This window comes from Mixophyes fleayi, chromosome 5 (assembly GCF_038048845.1).
Source record: "Mixophyes fleayi isolate aMixFle1 chromosome 5, aMixFle1.hap1, whole genome shotgun sequence".
Classification (NCBI taxonomy): Eukaryota; Metazoa; Chordata; class Amphibia; order Anura; family Limnodynastidae; genus Mixophyes; species Mixophyes fleayi.
The window spans coordinates 193,852,549-193,863,922 of record NC_134406.1 but is presented as its reverse complement, the minus strand read 5'-3'; positions in this window follow the sequence as shown (position 1 = coordinate 193,863,922).

Sequence of the window (11,374 nt, the reverse complement as noted above, 5' to 3'; positions counted from 1 at the left end):
AGCAGTGGGGGATTTAAAAAAAATTAATTCAAGTGAAAGAAGCGGCACATTCCTGAGGAGCTACAGTGGTGTTTGTACAATTCACAAGTACCAAGTTTAGTGACTCACCGCGCTCCTTCAGTGGTGCAACAACACTACGCATTTGTGCACACACACTTTCATGTGCCCCTACAATACATTTTCCCAGTGGGACCTTTATGTCCCAGTCCGACATAGAAGATGGTTTACTATATCTCTGCATATTGCTATGCAGAGATCCACTTTAGTAGGATGATGTTACAAATAATATGTTTACAATAAAAGTAAGCACTTTTTTCATCTTCAATTATATTATTTCCTGTATTTGAGGGTCAACTATGTAGTTTTCCTTTCCCTACTCCATGGCAGCCCTTACAATGGGTTAACACCCTGATCAGCTTAGTGTAGACAGGAAGAAATTCGCCCCTCCTGAACCCTATATAAGGCAGCTCCTCCTCTTCCTCAGTGTCTTTTCTTCCTGTCTCAGCATGTGTATGACAGGGTAGTGTAGAGTAGTGGTGTTTGCTTTGTTTATTGTTTATTGTAGAGGGCTTAACTGAGGTTTCTGGCTTTCCTCATATGGCTGGCTGTCTCACAGTTCAGCGGGGCGTGTGCTGGGAGCAGACCGTTCCCTGCATCGTTGGCTGTCTGGAGGTCATGGAGCTCTGCCTAGGGCATCTGGAGTGGGACCAAGGATGTAAGAGACACGCAGAGGACTCACGCACGCAGTGTGCGCATGCACAGTACACTGCTAGGATTGCCACCTGTCAGGAAAAAGACAGCTGGAAATTGTTACCCTGCTATGGACACAGTTTGATGATATCAGGGCAGGCACCTGTCTTAAGCAACTGACGCCCATTATATGAGGCTGATTGTTGGCAATAGGTGGATGTATGCTACAGGACCTAGCAGCTATCTGGATACAGTGCACTATGGACCAGGAGCCCGCCCCAAAAAAGCTGAAGGACACCCCAAGGTTAGCCTTTAAGAGTGGGTGTTTGTGTAATAGCTTACTTAGTACATTTTTGTTCTATTGTTTACAGTACCTCTGTGGAGCTTGTGCAGGAAAAAAGATGTAAAGTTAGGAATCGGGTGTGTGCAGCCTGTAATGGCCAATTGCCGAAAGATTGCATTGATCCGTTATGTGTGTCATGTACCCCTGTAACGATAGAAGAGCCTGGCCCCCCAGAACAATTCAAACAGTTCTTTTCGTGGATGGTGAAGGCGATGCAGGATTTTCAGATCCCAGAGCAGGGGCAAGACTCCAATAGCAGAATAGATGGAGGACGTGAGGCCAGGGCCATCCTCTGAAACATTCAGTTCCCTTCAGGAGTGGGATTTCAGATAGGGAGGCTGAGGTGAAAGAGGATCCCAGAATGTTTAGTTTGGATACCGTAAATGTTATACTCCAGCATATTAACAAATCTCTAGGCATTGAGGAACCGACAGTTCCAGTCAAATCACAGGATGCACTGTTTTCAGAACACCAAGTGAAATCTAGAGTGTTCCATACCCATAAGGTGATAAAAGACTTGATCTCCAACAAGTGGCAAGCCTTAGACATAAGTCATCCTAACATGGGGAGACTGAACCGCATGTACCCTTTCTAGGATGAAGATATGCTTAGATGGTGTTCGGTACCTAAGGTCGATTCAGCCATAGCCGGCTTATCCTCAAGGACCACTCTCCCATGGGATGATGGCGGACCATTGTAAGATGCCATGGATAGGAGAATGGAGACTTACTTCAGGAAATTACACATCTCCTCAGGTATAACTCTAAAGTCTGGGATAGCCATGGCTTCAGTAGCTAGAGCTCTTATGTTGTGGGTCAGCATGTTGCATACAGATATCGAAGATAGAATAAATAGATTGTACCTTCTAAAGTCCTTAGAGTTTATGCAGAAAAGCATTGCTTTCTTGTGTGAAGCCTCGTTGGATACGATTGTGTTCTCTACCAAGAGCATGGCCTCGGCAGTTGTTGCAAGAAGAGCGCTTTGGTTACGTCCATGGACGGCAAATCACCAATCCAAAAGCCGTCTGACATCGCTTCCATATGAAGGTAATTTCTTGTTTGGAGAAAAGCTGGATAATCTGATGCAGAGGCTAGCAAGTGGTAGTGCTAGTCGTCTACCACAAGACAGAAAGGGGAGACGGTTCCTCGCTTATTCTCCAAGGCAACAGTTTAAAGAAGCCCGTGCCTATAGGCCTAGGAGACAGTATTCCAGACACCAAGATAATATAGCAAGACAGTCCATTCGGCCCTACAGGTCAAAGAGGCGGAAACAAGTACAGCAAAGAACCCAATGACTATCTGCAGATCCAGTCTCCACTAACTCCAGTGGGCAGCAGGATTTTACGCTTTGCAGAAATATTTTTAAATCAGACCACACAAGACAAATGGGTCCAGAAGATAGTCATCAGGGGATATGCCATAGAATTTCATACCTGGCCAAAACGAAACAGATTTGTACTGTCAATAAGTCCCACTTCCGTCTTAGAACAGCAAGCATTGAAAGAAAACCTAAAAGGCCTGGTGGAGACAAAGGCTATTGTGGCGGTGCCGACAAATCAGGAAAATATGGGGTTCTTTTCCAAACTGTTCATCGTCCAGAAAGCATCAGGTGCCTTCTGAATGGTACTAGATTTATGAGCCCTCAATGGCTATGTGCAAGCAAAACAGTTTAGAATGGAGTCTACCAACTCAATCCTCAAGGCAGTAGAAACAGGAGATTTTCTGATGGCGATAGACTTAAAGGATGCATATTTTCATATCCCAATCACGATCCATCACCAGCAGTTCCTGAGGTTCTGCATTCAAGGACACCACTTCTAATTTACTTGTCTTCCATTTGGTAAATGTTCTTGGAGACGTGGAAAGGCCAAAGTCCTTATAGTTCTCATGGCGACACTCAGGGAGATAGGATTAGCTTTGCGGCCGTATCTGGACGATATCCTGATTTCGGCAAAGTCAGAGGAAGCGGCCTTAGAGGTTACATCCCAGGAAATCTGGTTCCTGCAACCGCACGGATGGTTAATTAATGTATCAAAAAGCCATGTGATACCCTCGCAACAGTTAGTGTTTCTAGGAGTGCAAATAAATACAAGACCGGACAAGGCCTGTCTCTCTCAGGAAAGATTGGACAAATTCCAGTCGCTGGCGCATTATGTCCAGATTCAACAATGAATTTCAGCACGAACCTGTCTTCGTCTCCTAGGAATGTTTTCCTCAACAAAAGGAATCTTTCCATGGGCAAGATGACATATGAGAGATCTTCAATCAAACCTCTTTGCAGAATGGGATCGTACAGTGGGGTCTAGATTTCAAAATCAATCTGAAGGTTGGCAAGACAGTCCCTGGATTGGTGGCAGCTCCAAGGCTTGAGAAAGCAAGGTGTGTCTCTCTCTACACCAGACTGGTGTGTTCTTACCACAGATGCCAGTTAAGTAGGTTGGAGTGCTTACATGCAAGTGATTGTCAGGGGAACATCTTGGAGATGAAAGTGGTCTGGTGTGCAGTCCAGTACTTCCAGTCCTATCTACAAGCCAAACATCTGTGAGTATTCTCCGACAACAGGACTGTAGTAGCCTTTATAAACAAACAGGGTGGTACCAAGAGCAGAGCAATGCTGGTGGAAATAACCACACTAATGGCATGGGCAGAGACGAATCTGAAATCTCTCTCAGACCTTCAAGTGGTAGGCAAAGACAACATGGTGGCAGACTATTTAAGCATACACCAAGTCCATCCAGGGGAGTGGGAGTTGCAGGAAGAGGTCTTTCAGCTAATACGACACTGGTTTGGGATGCCAGAAATAGACCTGATGGCCACAGGGAGCAATACCAAGGTACCCCACTTCTACTCCCGTCACAGAGACAACAGGGCCCTAGGATAGATGCCCTGTCAATGCAGTGGAACTTCAAGCTGGGGTACGTGTTTCCTCCTTTTCCAGTGGTCCCTCAAGTACTCAGAAAAATAGGAAGAGAAAGGTGGAGGGGATAGCAGTCCTCCCGGCATGGCCGCGTCACCCTTGGTTCGCGGTAGCACAGAGGTTGCTGCTGGAACATCCATGGCCTTTGCCGGTCAGACCAGATCTCATACATCAGGGTCCGCTTCTGCGTCTAAATCCGGACTCCCTTGGTTTGATGGTGTGGAGACTGAGCGGCAACTATTGAGATCCAAAGGTGTTTCAGACGAGGCAATAGACATTCTAATTCAGGCAAGGAAAAATAATTCCTCTATACTTTATTACAGAATTTGTAGAAAATTCATTTTTGGGCGGGGAACATGGTGAAGGATCCCATGTCCACCAGTGTTCCAGATGTGTTAGAGTTCCTTAAAAATGGTTTTGTTAAAGGACTAGCACCATGCACATTAAAAGTGCAAATATCTGCTCTTAGCTTTGTATCAAGAAGGATGTTGTCATCTCAGGATCTCGACTTCCAATTCTTTCAGGCACTGAAGAGCTTACGACCAAGAGTGAAACCATTCTTAGCTCCTTGTGACCTTAATATTATCCTGAATGTCTTAACCGCTGACCCCTTTGAACCATTGCAGGATATTTCTCTCAAATGGCTGCGCCCTACATCTCCACCCTCCTCTCTATTCATGCTCCATCCCGCCCTCTCCGTTCTGCCTCTGACCGTCGCCTCTCTTCCCCCCTTATAACCTCCTCCCACGCGCGTATCCAAAACTTCGCCCGCGCTGCCCCCCTCCACTGGAACAAGCTCCCTCCCTCCATCAGAACTTCCCCTAATCTGTCCAGCTTCAAACGGGCCCTAAAAACCCACCTTTTTCTTAAAGCCTTTCTGTCTCCCACTTAACTTCCTACCTTATCTTCTGCCTCTGTCCCCCTACTCTCCCTCTCTCCCCTGCGTCTCTCTGTCTGTCCACCCCTCCCCTTAGATTGTACGCTCCTCTGAGCAGGGCCATCTCTCCTCCTGTTTCCACCACTTCTAACTCTGCTCTCCAGCTACTTAGCCCTCCTCCTCGAGGGTCCTCCACCCCACGTCCACTCTCGCTCCCTCCTCCCCCCTGGGGGTCTCCCTGTCTTCCGCACCCTCCTTCTTGGGCCCCGTCGTTTGCGGATCCTCCCTCCCCCTTCCCCGCCCTCTCTAGCTGTGCATTGAGCGTACTGAGTTGCTGTGTTTACTGTACTGTGCTGTCTCCCATTGTATTGTGATTTTGTTTGTCTCTGTACGGTGCTGCGGATGCCTTGTGGCGCCTTATAAATAAATATTAATAATAATAATAATAAAAATGGCTCACTCCGAAAGTGCTCGTTCTAGTGGCAATCACTTCGGCTTGTCAGATAGAGGACATACATGCGTTATGGTGTAAAGAACCCTTCTTGAATGTTTATGAAGATAAAGTGACGACGAATCCGGAGTATCTACCCAAGGTTTTCTCTTCCTCCCACATCAATCAAGAATTGGTACTACAATCTCTCTCTACCCTCATCCCACTAATAGTGAGGAGAGACAACTCCACACTCTAAATGTAGTTAGAGCTATATCTACTTACATTGTCAAGATGGAAAATCTTAGGAAGACAAAGCAACTATTTGTACTTCACATGGTGAAAGAGCGTGAGGTACCTAAGATACTGAAGGCGCATTCAACTAGGGCAGTAGCGACCTCCTGGGCACATAGAACCCAAGCATCGGCAACAGACATCTGTAAGGCAGCCGGATGGTTGTCGATGCACACTTTTTCTAAGCATTATCTGCTTGACGTTTCAGCCTCTACGGAGACAGTTTGGGAGAAATATTCTCCAGCAAACTGTGTAAATAAATTTTGTTTGACTGCTATTAAGGTGTTGGTTTTTATTGCGCTCCCGACTATTGTACTGCTTTGGTATATCCCATTGTAAGGGCTGCCATGGAGTAGGGAAAGGAAAATTGAGAATTATACTCACCATTAATTTCCTTTTCTTGACATACTCCATGGCAGCCCTATATTTTCCCACCCTTGTTCTAATAGTTATGTTATAGGACGGCTTGGTAAGTTACAAAAGACACTGAGGAAGAGGAGGAGCTGCCTTATATAGGGTTCAGGTGGGGCAAATTTCTTCCTGTCTACACTAAGCTGATCAGGGTGTTAACCCATTGTAAGGGCTGCCATGGAGTAGGGAAAGGAAAGGAAATTAACAGTGAGTATAATTCTCAATTTTCGCTTTGAGGTTAGAACAGCTCTAGGTATCGTTAGTTGCTTACATGCTGCTAAAATCTGACATATTTCTGTGGGTCTTTAAGCACAAACTTCAATCAATTATTATACAACCAAGATATATACTGCAGCAGACTTTTTTTCTTATTTAGTTCTTTACAAAATCAGAACAAAGCATTTCCATTATTGAATAATTGTCTTTTCTTCAAGAATATAGGAAACGGCATCAACCAGTTTTCAGATCACCATCATTACAGTTTGGAGAGGCAACAAAACCGTAAAATATATTTACCAATGTGTATAAATTGATGTCTCAAACTGCCCATTGAATGTTTTAAATAAGTGATTTTATTATGTTTTTTTAGTTACACTTTAAAACACTGGCACAGACATTCAGTATCCATTGGTTGCCAGACTCAGCTAGGATTCAAAGTGAATGAATACTACTTCAGATACAGATGTATACTCGTAATCATCCTGCTGTTGTTATATTCTATACAGCATGGTAATAGTGATAATACTTCATTTTATGGCAGTGAGCAACGTGAAAGAGGTGGAGATCTGCATGTGCAGCCCTCCAGGCTTCAAAGGGGCCACACATAGGAAAGGGGGATATAATAGTGTACTACCTCCTCCTCCTGATATGCCGCCTAACCTCCCTGACCTGTGTAGAAGAGGTCACGTGTCGTGGAAATCGGCTGCCCCTGTTCTTTTAACATTGGGAACAGCCAGCTGGGTGTCACCGGTGAAGGCTTGTTTGGCCGCCTGTTGTCTGATTTAAGGTGTGTAACTGTGGGAATTTCATGCAATATGCACTCCTGGCTCTTTTTTGAGTGTTGAAGCTTGGAAAAGCTTATACAAAACTGGCAGAGGTGGGCCACTAGTATGAACTTTGCTAGGACATAAACATGCTTTAAAAGAGGTCATGCAGCACAAACTACATTTTAAATGACAATGGAAAGAATGCAACAGTTCAAAAAAACGTGAGACGCTTTCTACACGTCATATCCATTTTGCTTCTACGAACATCTTAATGTATGCTCCTTATAGGATTATACTAATATCAGGATAAAACGTACTGGAACATTATAGTTCCGTATTGGGTGTGATCCATTGATTTACAACTAATGTTGGACTTCTGCCTTTTATTATTAGATTATTTTGATTATCCACATTCCACATGTTATAGGCACATTGAAGTTCCATTTTTACCTTCCAGTATTTGGTGTGTAGAGATATTAGTGATCACTGTTTATATATATATATATATATATATATGTTGGTGTTTACTGCCATATGAGGATTTAGATTTATATATTTTTTAAAATAAATCTGTGTCATATAGTGATGAGATAGAGATATATCAATCAGCCACAAAATTAAAACCACTGACAAGTGAAGTGAATGACATTATCTTGTTGTCATGGCACCTTTTAAGGGGTGGGATGTATTAGGCAGCAAGTAAACAGTCAGTTCTTGAAGTTGATGTGTTGGGAGCAGGTAAAATGGGCAAGCGTAAGGATCTGAGAGACATTGACAAGGACCAGGTTGTGGTGGCTAGACGACTTGGTCAGAGCATATCCAAAATGACAGGTCTTGTGTGGTGTTTGAGGTATGCAGTGGTTAGTACCTACCATAAGTGCTCCAAGGAAGGTGACAGGCTTATGGGTACTCAAGACTCATTGATGCTCATGGGCAAGGAAGGACAAAATTGCTCAAAAAGTTAATGCTGTATATTTTAAAACGGTTTCAGAACACACAGTGCATCGCAGCTTGCTGTGTAACCACAGACCGATCAGAGTTCCCATGCTGACCCCTGTCTACAACGGGCAAGCTATAATATTAGCATTTTTTTCTTGAGATCAAAAAAGCATTGTGAATTTGCATGGGAATAAAGGAAACCTAGATATTAATCGCCTGTAAATGTCTATAGCAATATTTATGCTAATATTTTTGTTATTTGCAAGCTCTAAGAATATACTCTTAAATGTACGGCTGTCACAAGTAAACGTTCACATGGTAACCTTTTGTTACATTGTGTACCTTACTACATATATATGGATAGCCATTTCTGCACTAAAAATCTAATAATGTCTATCAGGAAAACAGATTTAAGTTATATCAACACATTGGTATAGGACAGGAAGCCTATAACAAGAGTGACAAAATTTGCATGTAATGTATGGCACAAACTCACTTTAAACCAGAGTATAAAACAAACATACAAAAAGCCCCATACATTGCCTGTACCCAATAAATTCTTAAAACTCCCAATTAGTCGAAGGAGTTAAAACACTGAGCAGGTACGGATCCTGTGGCAATTACAAATCTCCCTGAAATAAAAGCCAGAAACAGGAAGCCAAAAAACAGGTCCCTAAGGCAGGCATCTGTCTTAAATGATATCATTTGTCAAATTTCCAGCATCTTGTGGTTGCAAACACAAAAAGAAGTTCTGTGCTGTACTAAGGACATTACATTCTCATTAGCCAGAATGTTCCTGAACTACACAACACAGGATTTCCATTTAATAGGAAACAGCTAGAACTCCTTTTGTTTTGTTGTACACAAAATAAATATTGTGAGCAATCGTTCTATTTTGAACCAATGCTGTGCATTTAAAAATATGTGCGCCAGTTAGTATTGTGGACGTGGAGCAGTCACATTTTAGATGTTCCATCATTGAGGGTCAATTTACATTTTGCTGCAGCTTCAGGAACTACTGCAGTGTTTCTGCTTTTATTAAAGATACTTATTTTACACAGGTCTCACTAGGTATTTTTTGCTGACACAGCAACTGCACATATAATTACTTTTTTAGCTATTCAGAACAGATAGGAATAGGTTTCTGTATAGGGCAAACATCCAGTTAAGATTTTGCAATTTTGCATTTGAATGCATAGTTTAGTAGATTCTATTTATTTGTTGAAATTATGCAAATAAAACAATGTTTTTTGGCCTTTTTGCCAACGTGTCCTGATTAATTGCAACAATCCATCAGTTTATGTGCAAGTGCAACATGAACCACAATGCAAGTGGCCTGTGAGTAACCCCTGACCTGGGTGAGAGAGAAGGTCATACAATAAAGAACATTTTATCTATTAAGGCTTTTACTCCCTTAAGATTATACAGGATACAAAACTCGCAAAGACAGAAGATTAAAAAAATTTCAGTAAAAAAAAAAAAAAAAGCCCATAAATCTACAACATACTGTTTTCCATCTAAAAATTATTTTTTTTACCATCTTGTCCATCAAAACCATCTGATAGTAGAGTCAAAATGTCAGTAAACCTTAGTGTGATTTCTCATCACAATTGAATACGTTCATCTTTATTGTTTGCAGAGACATTGCTTAAAGGAACATATTTTGCCATTCTCTGAAGCTCACCTCCCAACACAATTGTAGCTGGAGGGATTTACCAGTGAAATGTTAGTCTTTTATCTTTATTACGGGCCCATTAAAATGAAAGGACCCATGACTTAGTTCAGTTCTCAGGAAGCAATTTAAGTGGCAATATACATATTGCTATAGTCTTTACAAAGTATTTCACAGTTCCATTTGCATAGTGAGCAGCAAAGTGTTTGAGACATGCCTTGTGTTACCATGAAATAACAGGCCTTTATTATTATATGTAGGTATTGTTTATTTTGCCGTTTTTAACCATTAAACTTTTTCTATATACGGACACAAATATATGTAGGAGAACAATCACAATAATCCTTTATACAACTATGACACTACAAAATTCTGCACAGAACTTAAGTATTTAAAATAAAAAAGGCATACCAAATGAATCATGGCGCCAACATTAAATTACTGGCCTGATCAGAGGCAGAACTAGCGAGCTGTGGGCCCCAGTGCAGGGATGCGGAGAGGAGGGAACTAGGGCCCATAGCTCGCTAGTTCTCAGTGCAGCAGGCCCCATTATCTCCATGGGCCGCGGTGCACCAATGGTAGTTCCGCAACTGGGCCTGATCATTAAGGACTACGAGAGATACAAGTCTTACTGTATAAGTGTGACAGGTGCCACTTGTGGATTCAGCATTTTTTTTTTCTTTTGTCCCTGGACAGTACACACAACAGAACATATCCCCAATTGATAAAGATTTGCACATTATTGTTATTAACTTTTGTGCTGTCTTCGGATGAGAAATAAGCATATATTAAATCTACCCTGCTTGTGAGATTGCAGCTGTCATGTAAGAGATAAATTTGAAAAGATAATAGTCTGATCTCTCCCACAACCCTCCCTTCCTGTACAATACAATTCGGTAGGCAACATGGAAAACTTTTACTATTGTAGTTTGTAATAAAAATATCATAACTCTATGCAAAAGAAGTTAGCCCTCGCTCCAGAGAAGCTTAGAGCTGACATGCTGCTTTTCAATCATAATACAGCATAAAAGTGAATATAATTACAACTCATTTTATCAATTGTGTAATATAACTTTTTTTTTAAAGTTATGTTTTTATGTTAAGCACAATGTTGACAGAATAGCAGTTGGATGTGTCATTGCTACACCTCAGTCCCATTTGATATTGCATAAATAAAGATACATTGGGTTGCATGTATGAAAACAAGTGCAAAGTATTAAAAAAAGGGTAGTGTTGATTAAACACAACCAGATTCCATCATTTTTTTAGTGTACAAACTGAATGTAAACATCTGATTGGTTGCTATAGGCAACACCAGCCTTTTCCTATGCTCTACCTTTCATGCCCAAGTCTTGTTATGTCTTATTATATATTTGCATGTATATTCTTTGCTACCTAGATTGCCTGCACTCATTTCTATGCAAATTTTCTCATATACTATATGCTGCATAATATGGTACACAAGTGTCTATAGATATTGTATACATACATACTAAAACAAGCACACAACTCAATGTCAGCATTTTGTAAAGTGGTTGTTTCAACTATTCTGCAAACAACCCTTTACTATAATGAGGGCATAAAATTCTTAACAAGAGGATAGTCCTCTGTTTCATAATTCAGGAGTGTCACAATGGCTATAACCTTCAGTGCCATTTGTCTTTAGTGCAGTTGTGACACTTTGGCATGATCCATAATTTGGCAGCTATTTACTGTGACATTTTCCTTCAGCTGAGCCATAACATTCAGTAAAGTCATTATTTGGTTCCATTTACCATATAAATTGTATTGTTGTGCATGCATGCTAGCTACTACA